The sequence below is a fragment of the Penaeus monodon genome, chromosome 23 (assembly GCF_015228065.2).
Source record: "Penaeus monodon isolate SGIC_2016 chromosome 23, NSTDA_Pmon_1, whole genome shotgun sequence".
In the NCBI taxonomy this organism is placed as follows: Eukaryota; Metazoa; Arthropoda; class Malacostraca; order Decapoda; family Penaeidae; genus Penaeus; species Penaeus monodon.
Window position 1 is genome coordinate 41,324,352 of NC_051408.1, and position 297 is coordinate 41,324,648.

Here is a 297-nt window from a genome sequence, read left to right on the forward strand (position 1 = left end):
GATATACCTAAAATGAAAAAATTGTTATCGGGATATAAACCAACAAACCATTTCTTAATTTATTTATATTTGGTGAGGGGGGATTTAACATGACCAATTTCAAACGTGGTATGCTAAGGTGCAACAAATCTGCTTCAGCAACTATCAAAAGAAACAACTTGACAGTTGCTCAGAACAGAATTTTTGTGAAGTGATCAGTATTGGTAAATGTGAATTGTACGCGGCCCAAATAGCTTTCGTGTTGAAATTGAAGAAAGGCTAAACTGACAGTGCATTTGATGTGACCATCCTGTGAAA

General features: G+C 35.4%; 1 pseudogene; it reads left to right on the forward strand.

Annotated features, from left to right (window-relative positions):
• The window catches only part of LOC119588310, an 8,017-nt pseudogene that overhangs the window by 2,442 nt on the left and 5,278 nt on the right, over window positions 1-297 (forward strand).